Genomic DNA, 17,570 nt, shown 5'->3' with positions numbered 1-17,570 from the left:
TAAGGCTAAAGGTTCGTTCCCACGTGGCGTGACACGACAGTGTCTCTCACGTTTCTATCGACTACGACCAAGGGAACTAAGCATCGCACGGAGTCCTGTGACGGTGCAGGCTCGCCTTAAGGCTCATGTCCCATATCAAAGTTGTTTCACTAGTGAGTCGGCCTCCGAAGCGATAAAACTACTATTCCTGTGATTTCTGTAACTGGCCGGCCGCGGTGGTCTTGCGGTTCTAGGCGCTGCAGTCCGGAACCGCGGGACTGCTACGGTCGCAGGTTCGAATCCCGCCTCGAGCATGGATGTGTGTGATGTCCTTAGGTTAGTTAGGTTTAAGTAGTTCTAAGTTCTAGGGGACTGATGACCTAAGATGTTAAGTCCCATTGTGCTCAGAGCCTTTTGAACCATTTTTTTCTGTAACTATGCAGAGGTGAAACAGTGTCGTAAGCAGCTTTTTATACACGAAATAAACATTTCAGAGTCTTCAAACAGTCTCCTGTAGCTAAACAGCCTAAAATGACGCAAATATTTAATGTGAACCTACTGCCTCTCTAATATCAATATCTCATATCTCCTCCATACAGTCCCAATCTCTCTCCATGAGATTTCTACAATTTTGGTGCTCTGAAGAAAAACATTCGTGGCTGTTGATTTGCTTCGGACGAAGAAGTGCACGCCTGGGTACAATCGCGGTTCCAAAGGCAACCGCAAATATTTTGTCCATAGAGACACTGACCGTCTTGTCTCACAGTGGGATAAATGTATTCACAGTTACGCCGATTACTTTTCAAATAATAAACAGTTTACTACACGTAATTCCATACTTTCGCACCAACGGTGTTCAGACGATGAACGTGCTAAATTCTGCTGTTTTAGAAATTGCTCTGTGGTGAAGCACAGATTATTATACCAGCTGTTCCCAGTCACACTTTTTGTGGATCAGTCTGGCTAAATGGAAACGAAAAAAAGAGAGAAAGCACACGATTCTAATATGACTGGGAATTGGATATACCTTTCTCCCCCCTGCCTCAGTCCATCTCCTCCCCCCCCCCTCCTGTCTCCCCATCTCTCCTGCCTCCTCTCTCTCTCTGTCCATCACCTCATCCCCTCTTTGCACGCCAATTTTCTCCCCCTCGCTCCACCCCTCTTGCCCTCTCTCCATCCATCACCTCCACCTTCTAACCCGTTTCTACATCAATTTTGTCTTCCCCCTCTCTCCATCTCCTCCTGCCTCATTTCCCTGCCCATGTCCCCCTTTCTGTTTTCTGTGTCTCTTGCCTCCCACCCTTCTGTCCATCTCCGCTCCCCTTCTCTCTGACATTGAGGCCTGGTTATTGTTATTGCAAATTTAGAATTTCTACTAGACTTCCAACCATAATGCAATAAGTAATAAATAAAACTTCCATGGTTCCTAATAACGTTTCCTATTTAATATATCTATGTCGAAACATTACAGAAACATATAAAAATTTGAAAGAGACTGGTCACGTACTTCTCGAGATATTCTCTGCCTCGTGGTGACTGGGTGTTGTGTGATGTCCTTAGGTTAGTTAGGTTGAAGTAGTTCTAAGTTCCAGGGGGCTGATGACCATAGCTGTTAAGTACCATAGTGCTCAGAGCCAGTTGAACCATTTTTTTGAACTTCTCGAGATATTTGGTAACAACGCTTCCTCTTCAAATATCATATTTTATTCATTTACTAAAAATTATATATAAATACATGATTGTATTCAAATGCAACATTGTGTCGAAATTGCGACGAAATCACAGAAGAACTTTCGGAGATTAAAGATTTTGAATGCCTGAAACTTTATATGTAGATGTGAATGATACATTGTACAAAATGATAAATCTCAAACATTTCTCCAACGATTGCTTTAAATTATTGATACAATGCTCATATTTTTATATACCAATGGAAGTGCCACATGAAATATACAATACATTGGAGATACATTGTTGGCAAAAATCTCATGTTATTTTTTCAAAATCTAAATTCTCCACAAATTCTGCACTGACTTCTTTGAAATTTTCACACAATGCTGCATTCGAATGCGAGCATATTTATATACCTACTGGAGCGCCATATGATATACATACATAGCCTGTATAAGACAACAAGTGTCTGGCACTGTTAGATCGGTTACTGCTGCTACAATGGTAGCTCATCAACATTTAAGTTAGTTTGAACACAGTAAATAATTGACCATTTTGTTCATGAATAGTGTATATCGGATATAAACAAAGACGTAGATGACTAAATATATTTATAAGCATGCTGCTAACGTTTTTTCTTGTAAATGTGGAGTACTTATGGCCTGACGCGATCGATAGTAATTGGTCACTTTGACCTCCAATAACTCATGTACTATTAAAAGTTACATGCCTGTAATTTATACCAATTTAGATTTACACTAATAGCTTTCTAAAGACATGTCGATCGACAAAATCGGATAAACCGTATAGGGACTCCCGGAGCCAAAGGCTCACTCGTCTATCCTTGGTGACTGCAGGACACAAAGCTTTACGCCTCGAGTGGGTCCGTCAATCCTGACATTGGACTGTTGATGACTGGAAACATGTTACTGATTCGAACTGAGGGAAAATTCAATTTATTACACAATGTAACTAACAGGAGGGACTGGCTGACAAGGCTTTTCCTGAGGCATGAAAGAATCGTCAACTTGCTGACTGAGGATAGTCTTGGGAGGAGGGGTTTTTTAGAAGAAAAGCAAGGGTAGAATATAGTGAGCAGCTTCAAATGAATGTAGGTGTCTGGAATAGTCACACTGAGATGAAGGGACATGGATAGGATAGACTGACACGAGGAATTGCATCAAAGTAGTCTTCAGACTGAACACAACAACAACATCAACAACAACAACAACAACAACAATAACTACAACAACATGTAAAAATTCCATTTCACAGCGATTTTCAAGTTTAAAGCCTATAACACAGCGTTTATGTACTGAAACGCCAAAGGAACTGGTATAGGCACGCGTGCTCAAACACAGATATCTGTAAACAGACAGAATACGACGCTGCGATCGGCAACGCCTATATAACAAGTGTCTGATGCTGTTGTTAGATCCGTTACTGCTGCTACAACGGCAGGTTATCAAGATTGAAGTGACTTTGAACGTGGTGTTACAGTCGGTGCACGAACGATGGGAGACAGCATCTCTTAGATAGCAATGAAGTGGGAATTTTCCCGTACGACCATTTCACGAATGTACCGTGAATATCAGGAATCTGGTGAAACATCAAATCTCCAACATCGCTGAGGCCGGAAAAAGATCTCGCAAGAACGGGACCAATGACGACTGAAGAGAATCTTTCAACGTGCCAGGAGTGCAACCCTTCCAAACATTACTGCAGATTTCAATACTGGGTCATCAACAAGTGTCAGCGTGCGAACCATTAAACGAAACATCATCAATAGGGGCTCTCGGAGCCGAAGGCTCACTCGTCTACCCTTGGTGACTGCAGGACACAAAGCCTCGCCTGGGTCCTTCAACACTGGACTGTTGATGACTGGAAACATGTTGCCTGGTCGGACGAGTCTCGCTTCAGTCTGTATCTAGCGGATGGATCGTGTATGGGTATGGAGGCAACCTCATGAATTCATGGACCCTGATTGTCAGCAGGGGATTGTTCAAGCTGGTAGAGGCTCTGTAATGGTGTGGCGCGTGTGCAGTTGAAGTGATGTAGGACCCCTGATAGTCTAGACACGACTCTTGACAGGTGACACATACGTAAGCATCCTATCAGATCACCTGCATCAATTCATGTCCAGTGTGCATTCCAACGGACTTCGGCAGTTCTAGCAAGACAATGTGACGCCCTACACGTCGAGAATTGATACAGAATGGCTCCAGGAACACTCTTCAGAGTTTAAACACTTCCGCTGGCCATAAAACTCCCCAGACATGAACAATATTGGGATGCCTTGCAACGTGCTATTCAGAAGAGATCTCAACCCCTTCGTACTCTTACGGATTTATGGACAGTCCTGCTGGATTCTGGTGTCAATTCCCTCCAGCACTACTTCAGATATTAGTCGAGTCCACGCCCCGCCGTGTTGCGGCACTTCTGCGTGCTCGTTGGAGCTCTACACGATATTACGCAGGTGTAACAGTTTCCTTGGCTCTTCAGTGTATATTAAATTTTATGCCGCGTATTCAAGTCGGTCATCGACTTAACTGCTTTATATAAAAGGATATCGTGAGACTCCCGAAAACTAAAGTGGATTAACTTTTCTTAGTAACTTGTAACGCCGGAAATGCATATCCTCCTATTTCCATCTATTGTACTATAAATTTGTTTCCCTAATTTTGTTACCTGAATATATGATATTTCTGTGTCTTTACATATTGTAATTGTTTTACTATATATATATATATATATATATATATATATATATATATATATATATATATATATATATATATATGTATATGTATAAGTATATATATATATTTATGCATTTATATCGATGTATAATTGGTTTGTTTCGTAAATATTATTTGTATTTTTACGCTGGGTCTTGCCTAGGGAAAACTGCTATCGAACGATTACATCGATAGGTCGTGTGAAGAATCAAAGTGTGTAGGATCTTTGGTAGTGTTAACTCTGTCGCGTGGAGCGCGGGCAGAGGAGAGTCTGGCTGGGGTGGTGCAGTGGAGCAGGTGTGTTGTGTGAAGCTCCCGCGAGTTGCCGCGCTTTCGGGGTTTGGCAGCATGTAATTGCGCTCGACTGGCGATGATAGTTTCTGACATGGTGTCGCAGACGGGAAGCATTTTCTGGCGCACATCAAGAGCCCGTTTCGTCTGGTGACCATGTCGAGAAGAAGGCGCGCCAACATCCAGCTTCTGCAACAGCGACGGCCGACAATGAGTGACTGTCGCCACCTCCTCGATCGACGGCTTCAAACCTTCAATCAACCAACAAGGGAGACTGGAAGCACATAAAGTTTTAGAACTGTATGGCAGACCTCAGCTTTTCAAAATTTTAAAATTGTTGCATTACAAAATTACAGCAACTTAGCATGAACGTTTGTTGCTCATTGTCCCAATTGCATTACCAAGCAGGGTCCCTTCCTTTTCCAACATGAACCCGAGTGTCGTTGAAATTCGAACGCCAGCATTAAAGCAGCATCATTCGATTTCATTGCTTTAATTTCAAAGTTCAGTTAAGGCGTTCATATTTGGCTACAATATTTAGATTACACAAGCACAAATTAAGAGTGTAAGTTTTGTTACCGTATTTTAGCTTACCTGTGACTGCAGCTCAGCTTGGTACGTACTAAATTTTACTATTGTTAATTGTTCAGAATCATTTAATTCAAGTTCAAAGTTAAATCTCTTATTTCTAAATTGCGTAGATTCAAGTAGCTTTTGAAATGATTGTTGAGGTAGTCCAAGACTAACCGTATTTTACTGAATTTCGATGTGCTTCAGAAAGAAAGCTCACTATTAACTTCATTCACTAAATTAACTTTCGATTTTCCGGTTTTATTAATTCCTTTGCTAAATTAAGTCGCGAAATTTATTACTTCTGACAAACTTTCAGTTTTCACACTACACGTGTCAACCTTCAGTTGCCACGCTTCTAGCGCTAATTATATATGTAATAACCTTTCTTTTTCAGTTACTATAGTAATTTTCCTTAGGACTGGCGACCATAATTTCCCCCAAATCTCAAATATCTAATTACCGCTAGTTAATTGTTAACATAATGGGCGCACATTTACTTTCTTTATTAACTTTACCCCTTTTCAAAATTAATTTCCACCAGTTTCATTAGCATTTTTCCTTTCATTTAGATGTAACCCTTTCCTCCCTCTTTACCGACAAATTAACTTCGGTGACGATTGCTTTTCCCAAATTTCCATTAGGTACACGCGGTTTAATTTTGCACTGTCGTTAAGGTCGATAAGTGAGGGAGAGGTTACAAACTGTTGTAAGCTAAACGCACAAATAGTTACTCACTACTAGTAGAAGAGCAGAACAAATTTAGGAAGAGAAGTTATTATAGCGACAACATTAGTGTTATATGAGGAATCGTGGTTTCACAAAAATGACAGGAATTATTTACAGAAGAATGGAATCGCTGGTAGAAGCAGACCTCAGTGAAGATCAGTTTGGGTTTCGAGGAAGTGCGGAACCCACGAGGCTATACTGTCCCTACGACTTACCTTAGACTGAGCAAAGGCAACCCTGCGTTTGTAGCGTTTGTAGTTTTAAAGAAAGCTTTTGCCAATGTTGACTGGATTACACTCACTGAAATTCTGAAAGCAACAGGAAGTGAAAGATTATTTGTACACAGCCTAGGCAGCAATTGTTAGAGTCAAAGCACATGAAAAGAAACCAGTGACTGAGAAGGCAATTATGCAGGGTTGTATCCCAATGCCGTTGTTATTCAGACTGCACATGGAGCAAGTAGAAAAGAAAAACAAGCATACATTTTAAAGGGAACTGAAATCCAGGGACAAGTAATAAAAGCTTAGAAGTTTGCTGGTGACATTACAATTCTGTCGGACAGAAAAAGGAATTGGAAGAGCTGTTAAAAGGAATGAATAGTATCTCGTGAAGAAGTTGTACGTACGATGAACATCAACAAAAGTAGAACAAGGGTAATGGAACGTAGTCGGCCTAAATCAGGCGATGCTGAGGAAGTTAGATTAGAAAATGAGACACTAGAAGTAGATGAGTTGTGCGATTTCGGCAACAAAGTAAGTGATGCTGTCGGAAGTAGGTTCAAATGGTTCAAATGGCTCTGAGCACTATGGGACTCAACTGCTGTGGTCATAAGTCTGTCGGAAGTAGAGAAGGTATACAACGAACATTGTCTATAGCAAGGGAAACATATGTGAAGAAGAAGGATTTATTAACAATTAACGTGAATGTAAGTGTTTGGAAATACTTTTCTGAAGATATTTGTCTAGAGCACGGTTGAGCAACTGTCGTCCCACGCACCAGATCCGGCCCGCGATTGACTTCAGTCTGGCCCGCGAAAGTAATTCACGTCTCGTATTCTTTTATTTAATTTTGAAAGTCTCTTTGTATGATATGACTTATGTTCTCTTGAAAAGACGTATTTTGAAGGGTAATTCATTGCGATGGCATGTCGGATAGCTTCGCGCTGAATTAAAATACACTGAAGCGCCGAAGAAACAGGCATGCGCATTCAAATACAGAGACATGTAAACAGGCAGAATATGGTGCTGCGGTCGGCAACGCCTATATAAACAAGTGTCTGGCGCAGTTCAAATGGTGCAAATGGCTCTGAGCACTATGCGACTTAAATTCTGAGGTCATCAGTCGCCTAGAACTTAGAACTAATTAAACCTAACTAACCTAAGGACATCACACACATCCATGGCCGAGGCAGGATTTGAACCTGCGACCGTAGCGGTCTCTCGGCTCCAGACTGTAGCGCCTAGAACCGCACGGCCACTCCGACCGGCTCTGGCGCAGTTGTTGGATAGGTTACTGCTGCTACAATGACAGGTCATCAAGAGTTAAGTGAGTTTGAACGTTGTGTTATAGTCGGCGCACAAGTGATGGGCCCAGCATTTCCGAGATAGCGACGAAGTGGGGATTTTCCCTTACGACCAATTCACGAGTGTACCATGAACATTAGGAATCATCAAACATCAAATCTCCGACATCGCTGCGGCCGGTAAATGATCCTGCAAGAACGGGACCAATGACGACTGAAGAGAATCGTTCAAGCTGACAGAAGTACAACCCTTCCGCAAATTGCTGTAGATCTCAATGCTGGGCCATCAAAAAGTGTCAGCGTGCGAACCATTCAAAGAAACATCATCGAACTGTATCGAGTGGATGGACGTGTAAGGGTATGGAAACAGCCTCATGAATCCATGGACCATGCATGTCAGCAGGGGACTGTTCAAGATGGTGAAAGGTCTGTATTGGTGTGGAGCATGTGCAGTTGGAGTGGTATGGGACCCCTGATACGTCTAGATACGATTCTGATCGGTGACGCGTACGTAAGCACCCTGTAAGGTCACTTGCATCCATTTATGTCCATTGTGCATTCTGACGGACTTGGGCAACTCCAGCAGGACAATGCGACACCTCACACGTCCAGAATTGCTACAGAATGGCTCCAGGAACACCCTTCAGAGTTTAAACACTTCCGCTGGCCACCAAACTCCCCAGACATGAACATTATTCACCATATCTGGTTGGCCTTGCAGCTTGGTGTTCAGAAGAAATCTCCACCTCCAGTACTCTTACGGATTTATTGACAGTCGCCCAAGATTCTTGGTGTCAATTCCCACCAGCACTACTTCAGACATTAGTCGAGTGCATGCCGCCGCGCGAAGTGACGACGTGATTTGAGGCGCCATGCACAGATTGCGCGGCCCCTCCCGCCGGAGGTTCGAGTTCTCAATGGCTCTGAGCACTATGGGACTTAACATCTGTGGTCATCAGTCCCCTAGAACTTATAACTACGTAAACCTAACTAACCTAAGGACATCACACACACCCATGCCCGAGGCAGGATTCCAACCTGCGACCGTAGCAGTCGCGCGGTTCCGGACTGCGCGCCTAGAACCGCTAAACCACCGCGGCCGGCTTCGAGTCCTCCCTCGGGCATGGGAGTGTGTGTTGTTCTTAGCATAAGTCTAGGGACCGATGAGCGTAGCAGTTTGGTCCCTTCGGAAATAACACACGTTTGAACATTTCCCACGCCACGTCGAGATGCGGCACTTCTGTGTGCTCGAGGGAGCCCTACACGATATTAGGCAGGTGTACCAATTTCTTTGGCTCTCCAGTGTATATTATCCATAAACATTAAGATCACGGATGCTACACCTTCGAACTTATGCATTAGAGGGACTGCTGTCACCTCGCGTGAGTACTGCTGTCTTATTAGCCGAGCAGTCTGTAAAACTTTTAGTGAGCTTTGCTGTAGTGTGTTTTTTTAGCACTTTTGCTGTTTCATGCAGCGCTAACAACATGACATAGATGAGCAGAAGTTAAGGGACCCTCACACGTTCAATATTATTGCTAATGCGTCAGTATAACAACCGTCTGAGGGCGAGTATTGTCGTATTTTCAACATGTCAAATATGAACGTTGTAAGAGGTATGCGCTATATGCGCTGCCTGCAATAGGCAAGGCATAGGAGAGTCTCTGACCAGAGAGCAGTATGTAGTTAGTTGTTGCTTGTCGCTAGTCGACAGTAGTCTGCGTGAGTAGGCGGTAGTCTGCGCGTGTCGGCGGCAGTCTGCTCTGGTCGGGACTCTGGAGGATGAGTATTATTGTAGAAGGTAAAGAAGCAGCCTTGCGCATATCTAGTAAAGTATGTTAACTGTCATCCAATTTCTTAAAAAGAAAAAAAAATGCCCCAATAATAATTTTTATAATATAAAGTAATTTCTTTAAAAAAAGCATTCATTTCAATTTAAAGATTTTATTCAATGGATTATCTTTCCTTTCACGAGTCACAAAGCATAGGCCAGCATTGCACGGAGCTGTGCCGAAAATTTTTTAGGTAAGAGCAGATATATTCGCAGTTTTTATTGAGGTAAGAATTTTTGCTTTTTTTAATTCAGAATACAGGGCCGAGGCGCAGCGCTGCTGTCGTCATAAAATTTACCAGGTTACTGAATTTTTTTATTATTTTGGTGTTTAGGAATTTTTCTGTTTCGAACTTAACATTAAATGAGAAAACAATTTTGTGGGGAACATTAAATGTGAAAGCATTTCTGCACAGAGGTTATAAATGGGAGCCAATTTTGTTCAGAGGTTACAATATTTAAAATTCATTTAATTATTATTTTTGTGTTGAGTTTACACTTGGTTTTTTTTAATATATCTCTGTGGGGAGGTTGCAACGTATAGTACTGATTCGACCCAAAATATGTTAAGTATTACCAGTACGCACTAGGCATTAACAAATAATTCTGATCCATCGTAGATGGCCGGCCACTGTGGCCGAGCGGTTCTAGGCGCTTCAGTCCGGAACCGCGCGGCTACTACGGTCGCAGATTCGAACCCTGCCTCGAGCATGGGTGTGTGTGATGTTGTTAGCTTAGTTAGGTTTAAGTGGTTCTAAGTCTGATGACCTCAGAAATTAAGTCCCATAGTGCTTAGAGCCATTTGAACCATCGTCGACGTATTAGAACGCCGTAACTGTTGAAAAGGAAGACATTTTATAATGAATTAACTCAACCAATTGACTTTACAGGCATCTGTGTTTCCTTGATGACATTTCAAGATGCCTGGCATCCCATTCTCAGATATTCTCTTTGATATGTCCTGAATATCTATTCATTACTAGCGATGTGCGGAATTTCGCAGTTGAAATTTAAAAAAAAAAAGAAGGATGGTTCAGATGGCTCTGAGCACTATAGGACTTAACATCTCAGGTCATCAGTCCCCTAGAACTTAGAACTACTGAAACCTAACTAACCTAAGGACATCACACACATCCATGCCCGAGGCAGGATTCTAACCTGCGACCGTAGCGGTCGCGCGGTTCCAGACTGAAGCGCCTAGAAGCGCTCGGCCACCAGCGGCCGGCGGGAATTTTTTTTAAGACAGTTATTATAAAACTTCGTGAGTAAAGAAATAATGTTTACAGTGAGTGATTAAATGTAAACATCTGAAGATGGGATGAACATAAAATGAATGCTTTCTCAGAATGGCGTGTTTCTTGCTAACGTGGCATGTCAGAAAAGGAGTACCATTCACAATGATGCGTTATTCGATAAACATTCACGTCACGGACGCTATAATTTTGATTTAATGCCTAGGAGCGCTGCTGACGCGTCACGAGCTCAAGTAAGCATATAAATCAGGCACGCAGTTCACGAAAGATTGCCCATGCCTAGTCTAGAGTATAGGCATGAGCGATGTGAAACGTGGACAATAAACTGCACAGACAAGGTGAGATTATAAACTTTTCGAATGCGGTGCTACGGAAGACTGTTGAAGATCAAATGGGTGGATCAATTAACTAGTGAGAAGATACTGAATCTAATTTGGGAAGAAAGAAATTTGCGGTATAATTTGTTTAAAGGAAGAGGTCCGTTATAAGGGCACATTGTGAGACGTCAGAATTCGTAAGATTGATTATGGAGGGAACAGTGCAGCGGAGAACTTGCGGAGGGAAATCAAGGGATGAAAACAGTAAGCAACTCAACTGGGTGTACACTACAGCACTTACTCGCAGATGAAGAGACTTGCACAGGATATATCATCGTGTAGAGCTGCACCTCAAATCAACGGTGCACGAGGAATCACAGAGATAATGAAGGAGGTTAATATGATGATACATACTACCCTTACAGACGACAAGAAACCACTCAACAGTGTCAGCCGGCATGCTTTTGGAGTGTTTTACAAAAACAAGCGTCCCTAAGCCCTCAATAGAACTTATTAAAAACCAGTACTACGGAAAAAGTCATAATAAACTCGGTCAGAGAAGAAATTGGAGTCATAATATCCTTTAGTATCTTTCTTGGTGACATTGTTACACAACAGAAAAACTAATTCAACCGAGGAATTAAAACACACTACTGGCCATTAAAATTGCTAACCATTAAGATAACGTGTTACAGACGCGAAATTTAACCGACAGATGCAGTGATATGCAAATGATTAGCTTTTCAGAGCATTCACACAAGGTTGGCGCCGGTGGCGATACCTACAACGTGCTGACATGAGGAAAGTTTCTAACCGATTTCTCATACAAAAACAGCAGTTGACCGGCGTTGCCTGGTGAAACGTTGTTGTGATGCCTCGTGTAAGGAGGACAAATGCGTACCATCACGTTACCGACTTTGATAAAGGTCGGATTGTAGCCTATCGCAATTTCGGTTTATCGTATCGCGTCATTGCTGCTCGCGTTGGGAGAGATCCAATGACTGCTAGCAGAATATGGAATCGGTAGGTTCAGGAGGGTAATACGGAACGCCGTGCTGGATCCCAACGGCCTCGTATCACTAGCAGTCGAGATGACAGGCATCTTATCCGCATGGCTGTAACGGATCGTGCAGCCACGTCTCGATCCCTGAGTCAACAGATGGGGACGTATGCAAGACAACAACCATCTGCACGAGCAGTTCGACGACGTTTGCAGCAGCATGGACTATCAGCTCGGAGACCATGGCTACGGTTACCCTTGACGCTGCATCACAGACAGGAGCGCCTGCGATGATGTACTCAACGGCGAACCTGGGTGCACGAATGGCAAAACGTCATTTTTTCGGATGAATCCGGGTTCTGTTTACAGCATCATGATAGTCACATCCGTGTTTGGCGACATCGCAGTGAACGCACATTGGAAGCGTGTATTCGCCATCGCCATACTGGCGTATCACCCGGCGTGATGGTATGGGGTGGCATTGATTACACGTCTCGGTCACCTCTTGTTCGCACTAACGGCACTTCGAACAGTGCACGTTACATTCCAGATGTGTTACTACCCGTGGCTCTACCCTTCATTCGGTCCCTGCGAAACCCTACATTTCAGCAGTATAATGGACGACCGCATGTTGCAGGGTCTGTACGGGCCTTTCTGGATACATAAAATGTTCGACTGCTGCCCTGGCCAGCACATTCTCCAGATATCTGACGAAGTGAAAACGTCTGGTCAATGGTGTCCGAGCAACTGGTTCGTCACAAAACATCAGTCACTACTGTTGATGAACTGTGGTATTGTGTTGAAGCTGCATGGGCAGCTGTACCTGTACACGCCATCCAAGCTCTGTTTGTCTCAATGCCCAGGCGTATCAAGGCCGTTATTACGGCCAGAGGTGTTTGTTCTGGGTACTGATATCTCAAGATCTACGCACCCAAATTGCGTGACAACGTAATCACATGTCAGTTCTAGTATAATATATTTGTCCAATGAGTACCCGTTTATCATCTGCATTTTCTCTTGGTGTAGCAATTTTAATGGCCAGTAGTGTAGGACTACACAATTGGGTAAAACTATGTTATTCGCTGATCTGCATATAATTTGGCAAGACAGTGACGACGCTCAGAAGGGGGCAGTACATGACGTAGACGAGGTATTCGAGGGCTAAAATTTTAGTATTTCTCACAGGGAGAGAGAGAGAGAGTATCGATTTTAAAGGAAAAAGAGTTTGCTTGTTCCAAAATAGTGCTACAGTGTATATCTATGATGTAACATTACTGACACTTCGTATCACATATACACTCTAACAGAAAAAAAAGAACCGACGCACCACGAAGGAATCGTGGGAATGGCGCGAAATCGGTAGATGTGACGTACGCATAAGACAAACAAGAGACAACAATTTCGGAAAAATTGGACGATTTATTCAACAGAAAGTGCTTCACAAATTGAGCGAGTCTGTGACGCATTGGTCCACCTCTGGTCATTCTGCAAGCTTGTAACTGATTAATAGAGTTGTTTTATGGCCTCCTGACGGACATCGTGTCACATTCTGTCCAACTGGAGCGTTAGATCGTTAAAACCCCGAGCTGGATGAGGGCACACTGCCCACAATGCTCCACACGTTCTCGATTCGTGAGCGACGCGGCGACCGTGCTGGCCAAAGCAGGGATTGAAAACACGACGACGAGCAGTGGGAGTACTCGCCGTGTGCAGGCAGGCGTTATCTTGCTGAAATGTAAGGCCAGTTTGGTTGGTTGGTTGATATGTGGGAGGGGACCAAACAGTGAGGTCATCGATCCCATCATACACTCCTGGAAATTGAAATAAGAACACCGTGAATTCATTGTCTCAGGAAGGGGAAACTTTATTGACACATTCCTGGGGTCAGATACATCACATGATCACACTGACAGAACCACAGGCACATAGACACAGGCAACAGAGCATGCACAATGTCGGCACTATACAGTGTATATCCACCTTTCGCAACAATGCAGGCTGCTATTCTTCCATGGAGACGATCGTAGAGATGCTGGATGTAGTCCTGTGGAACGGCTTGCCATGCCATTTCCACCTGGCGCCTCAGTTGGACCAGCGTTCGTGCTGGACGTGCAGACCGCGTGAGACGACGCTTCATCCACTCCCAAACATGCTCAATGGGGAACAGATCCGGAGATCTTGCTGGCCAGGGTAGTTGACTTACACCTTCTAGAGCACGTTGGGTGGCACGGGATACATGCGGACGTGCATTGTCCTGTTGGAACAGCAAGTTCCCCTGCCGGTCTAGGAATGGTAGAACGATGGGTTCGATGACGGTTTGGATGTACCGTGCACTATTCAGTGTCCCCTCGACGATCACCAGTGGTGTACGGCCAGTGTAGGAGATCGCTCCCCACACCATGATGCCGGGTGTTGGCCCTGTGTGCCTCGGTCGTATGCAGTCCTGATTGTGGCGCTCACCTGCACGGCGCCAAACACGCATACGACCATCATTGGCACCAAGGCAGAAGCGACTCTCATCGCTGAAGACGACACGTCTCCATTCGTCCCTCCATTCACACCTGTCGCGACACCACTGGAGGCGGGCTGCACGATGTTGGGGCGTGAGCGGAAGACGGCCTAGCGGTGTGCGGGACCGTAGCCCAGCTTCATGGAGACGGTTGCGAATGGTCCTCGCCGATATCCCAGGAGCAACAGTGTCCCTAATTTGCTGGGAAGTGGCGGTGCGGTCCCCTACGGCACTGTGTAGGATCCTACGGTCTTGGCGTGCATCCGTGCGTCGCTGCGGTCCGGTCCCAGGTCGACGGGCACGTGCACCTTCCGCTGACCACTGGCGACAACATCGATGTACTGTGGAGACCTCACGCCCCACGTGTTGAGCAATTCGGCGGTACGTCCACCCGGCCTCTCGCATGCCCACTATACGCCCTCGCTCAAAGTCCGTCAACTGCACATACGGTTCACGTCCACGCTGTCGCGGCACGCTACCAGTGTTAAAGACTGCGATGGAGCTCCGTATGCCACGGCAAACTGGCTGACACTGACGGCGGCGGTGCACAAATGCTGCGCAGCTAGCGCCATTCGACGGCCAACACCGCGGTTCCTGGTGTGTCCGCTGTGCCGTGCGTGTGATCATTGCTTGTACAGCCCTCTCGCAGTGTCCGGAGCAAGTATGGTGGGTCTGACACACCGGTGTCAATGTGTTCTTTTTTCCATTTCCAGGAGTGTATTATGGAACGAACGGGAAGGAAGTCGGTCGTGCCTTCCCAAAGGAACCATACCGTAATCTGCCTGAAGCGATTTAGGGAAATCGCGGAGTTCTTAAATCAGGATGGCCGGACGTGGATTTGAACTGTCGTCCTCCCGAATGAGACATTTTTAATAAATTACTAAACAAGTAGTGGTTACACAGTAGTGAACAAGGTGCTGTTACTCTGTAAGTTAAATTTAACTCCTGCCCTGGAGATACTATTGGATGGAAGTTTTCTTTATAAACCAGAGAGGTCACTGCTCTCGTGAGAGACCGCTCGAAGCGACAAAGGACAGTGCTTGCGATGCCTTTTTACTACATGGAGATATCGAAGGTGGCTTACGGCATCTACTATGACGACGCCGAAGGTGGCTTGTAGCATCCAAGAGGCTGTTAAAACATTCCTGCGCGAAAAAGTTGCTCGCGCCGTGTTAAAACGGCGGCGCTTTATCGCTGGCGTCATTACGCTTCTCCATCCAAGGCTACGAACAGAAAAACTGTAACGAGACTCTAAGCTGCAAGAGGAGCCGAATGCGATAACCGTTGGTCTTCCGAACGCGAAACCACTGATGTTTGAGCAAAAAAGTGTAGAATATGAATGAAACACACAAAACACTGGTGTAATATTCTGCAATGTTTATTATTTGTTACACGAACCTGTTTTCAGCCTTTACGCTATCATCAGGTGCAACGGTACTATGTGGTGCAATGCAATTTTTCTGGATCAAAGATCTTAAACTAAAGCATATAGAGAGTATCTCCATTTCTAAGAGATGAAAATTTTAATGTTCGAATTAGGAATAAAACAGGAGGGATTACTTCAGTCTAAATGCGATGTAAGATTGTTTAACTAAGAAGATTAGACAAATTGCAACACTTATACATACAGGAAAATAATTGAACGGTAAACTTCGAAGACATATTCTAAAGATGAGGCTGAATAAAATAAACTTGTCTTTAATATTATAAAGATGTGGCTGGACAAAAACTTGTCTTTAATGTGTCCCCAACTACAAACATATAAGATGTAATAGTGATATTGAGCAGGTGGTTGAGGCAGATGTGATTATACAAAATAAAGAAACTTTTTAACACAGCGAAAGAAATTACAGTAACTGAAATAAAGGAAATGGGGCATGCGAGTCAGAGGGCTAATTTACAACATGGCCTGGATGGGATTACGAGTAATGTCTGCAGTTAGAAGTCGCGAGTCGGCGAGCTGTGCCTGGTCTTTCAGCACTAAGATTGGTTGATGGACAAGTGTTTAATAATTTCCATTATTTCAAGATAGCCTGTCTTCCTTCCTTTACAGATGTGACGTAATACTTCATGTTTCACCTTGTAACTACGGCCTTCTTTAAGCATGTGGTCTGCAAAAGTAGAGCCTCCTTTTCTAAGTTTCCAGCTTTTGTGGAGTTCCTTCAAGCGAGTACATGTTGCCCTGTCAGACTGCTGGCCTATGTAGAATTTTCCAATATTACAAGTAATTTTACGTATTCCACTCTTTTTCCAAATCTTGAGTGCTGTCTTTATCGTTGGGCAAAAAGTGTCCAACAGTATTGTGCACATAAAATGATGTTTTGGATTTAAGCTTTCTGGGTACATCCAGTGAGATTTTTACTAAGTATGGAACTGTGCACAATTTACTGCATTCTTGAGATGGAGCATCCAGGACAGGATAAAGAAGAGAGTACACCTTGTAAGTAGGCTGTTTAGATTTTTATATGGGTAATGCCACGTAGCTCTCTGTATGAAAATCACTGGCTGTGCTGTGTGCAGTATGTGGCTAGTTTGCATTGTTGCCTGCCATTGTTGTCATGAACTGCTATAGCTGGATGCGAACAGCGCGTAGCGCTGGGCAGTTGGAGGTGAGCCGCCAGCAGTGGTGGACGTGGGGAGAGAGATGGCGGAGTTTTGATACTCTGTAAGACTGAATGTCAATTATGAATATTAAGGTAAATACATTGTTTGTTCTCTATTAATATCTTTCATTTGCTAACTATCCCTATCAATAGTTAGTACCTTCAGTAGTTTGAATCTTTTATTTAGCTGGCAGTAGTGGCGCTCGCTGTATTGCAGTAGTTCGAGCAGCGAAGATTTTTGTGAGGTAAGTGATTTGTGAAAGGTATAGTTTAATGTTTGTCAGGGCCATTCTTTTGCAGGGATTTTTGATAGTCAGATTGCGTTGCGCTAAAATTATTGTGTGCCAGGTTAAGCACAGTCTTGTACAATTGTTCTAAGTGGACGTTTCACATGTAAAATTGTTCTAAGGGGACGTTTCATATGTCGACCCTTAGCCTAGGATACCTCACTGGAATCTTCTGATTTTTTCTTGTAGTTTGTGTATTTAGTGTAGCTTTTGTTTATAGCTAGCGCGTAATTGTAGAGAGAATCTCCTTTGTAGTTGCAGTCTTTCATT

Source organism: Schistocerca cancellata, chromosome 9 (assembly GCF_023864275.1).
Source record: "Schistocerca cancellata isolate TAMUIC-IGC-003103 chromosome 9, iqSchCanc2.1, whole genome shotgun sequence".
Taxonomy (NCBI): Eukaryota; Metazoa; Arthropoda; class Insecta; order Orthoptera; family Acrididae; genus Schistocerca; species Schistocerca cancellata.
Note: the sequence above shows the minus strand (reverse complement) of the source record.